Source organism: Penaeus vannamei, unplaced genomic scaffold (assembly GCF_042767895.1).
Source record: "Penaeus vannamei isolate JL-2024 unplaced genomic scaffold, ASM4276789v1 unanchor502, whole genome shotgun sequence".
Classification (NCBI taxonomy): domain Eukaryota; kingdom Metazoa; phylum Arthropoda; class Malacostraca; order Decapoda; family Penaeidae; genus Penaeus; species Penaeus vannamei.
Genome location: NW_027213506.1, coordinates 17,173 through 17,500, shown reverse-complemented (window position 1 = coordinate 17,500; position 328 = coordinate 17,173).

Sequence of the window (328 nt, the reverse complement as noted above, 5' to 3'; positions counted from 1 at the left end):
CCTTCTCTTTCACCCCTTCTATCCTTCTCTCTCGCCTCTCTCCGTCTTTCCTTCCTTCTCTCCTTCTCTCCCTCTACTTTCCTCCCCTTCTTCCTGTCCTCTTTGTCCCTTTTCTCCTCCTCCCCTTCCATCTCCTATTCCTCTCCTTCCTATTCCATTTCTCCTCTATTATCCATTTCCTCGTCCTCCTCTCCCTCTTCCCTCCTCGCTTGCTTCCTCCTGCTCCTCCTCCTCCTCCTTCCTCATCTCCCTCTTCCTCCTCCTCCTCCTTTTTCCCTCTCCCTCTCTTTCTCCTCCTCCTGCTCCTCATCTCCCCCTTTTTCTTCCT